At 36.9% G+C, this 860-nt stretch overlaps 1 pseudogene; it reads right to left on the bottom strand.

The window, feature by feature from the left end:
- Window positions 1–438: 438 nt before the first annotated feature.
- On the bottom strand, window positions 439–557 carry LOC111737653 (annotated as a pseudogene).
- Between the last annotated feature and the right edge of the window lie 303 nt (window positions 558–860).

Raw genomic sequence — 860 nt, 5'->3', positions numbered from 1 at the left:
ACCCAACTTTTCTGTGAATCTAAAATTGCTCTTAAAAGTAAAATCAATTAATGTAGCAAGAAAAGAGAAGAACAAAACATAATGGTTTCTCTATTTTTATTTTTATCTTGTGTCAGACAATTCTACTTTCTATAATCTTACAGGACTATGATAATAAGAAATTCATGGAAACATTTCTAGAAATAGGAAAACTACAAGTTCACATCCTTTTCCTCCTTGCATACCTAACTTCCCCATCATCTCCTCCCTTCTTTGCACAAATAGCTTTTTCCTTGTACTAACACCCATGGCTTAACTGTTACCACCTTATCATGACCTGCCCATCGATCATAGACACATCGATGGTGCCTAACATATTAGCCCACATTAGTTTTCCACATAACACTTATTCCTGTTGTTTCTCATACTTTTATTTATTTATTTTATTTTATTTTTTTCCGCCTACAGCACCTGTTCTTCCTAGGTGGTCTCCCATCCAAGTACTAACCAGGCCCAACCCTGCTTAGCTCCCAAGATCAGATGAGATCAGGCTTGTTCAGAGTGGCATGGCTGTAGACATGTTTCTCATACTCTTAAAGCCCTTTATCTTATCTATTTAGACCTCCCTGACTCATAGTTAATTTCCTTTGGGCAAGTTGAACATAGGCAGCTTTGTTATACTTCTAGGTCACTGTTTTCACTTGGGAGAACTGCAATCATAAGAGATTTCTTTTTACCTTAAAGATATAGAAGACCCTCAAAAATGAAATCAGGCCCTTGGACTCTAGGAAATTTGGCCATTCCAACTGGTCCTTTAGCAGTTTTCAAATTGAATCCTACATACCATTTATGTAGGTTGAGCTGCATTTGTCAAGCCAAAA

The sequence above is a fragment of the Pteropus vampyrus genome, unplaced genomic scaffold (genome assembly GCF_000151845.1).
Source record: "Pteropus vampyrus isolate Shadow unplaced genomic scaffold, Pvam_2.0 Scaffold29, whole genome shotgun sequence".
NCBI lineage: Eukaryota > Metazoa > Chordata > Mammalia > Chiroptera > Pteropodidae > Pteropus > Pteropus vampyrus.
The sequence above is the reverse complement of the archived record's forward strand: the minus strand, read 5'-3'. Positions and strand labels throughout refer to the sequence as shown.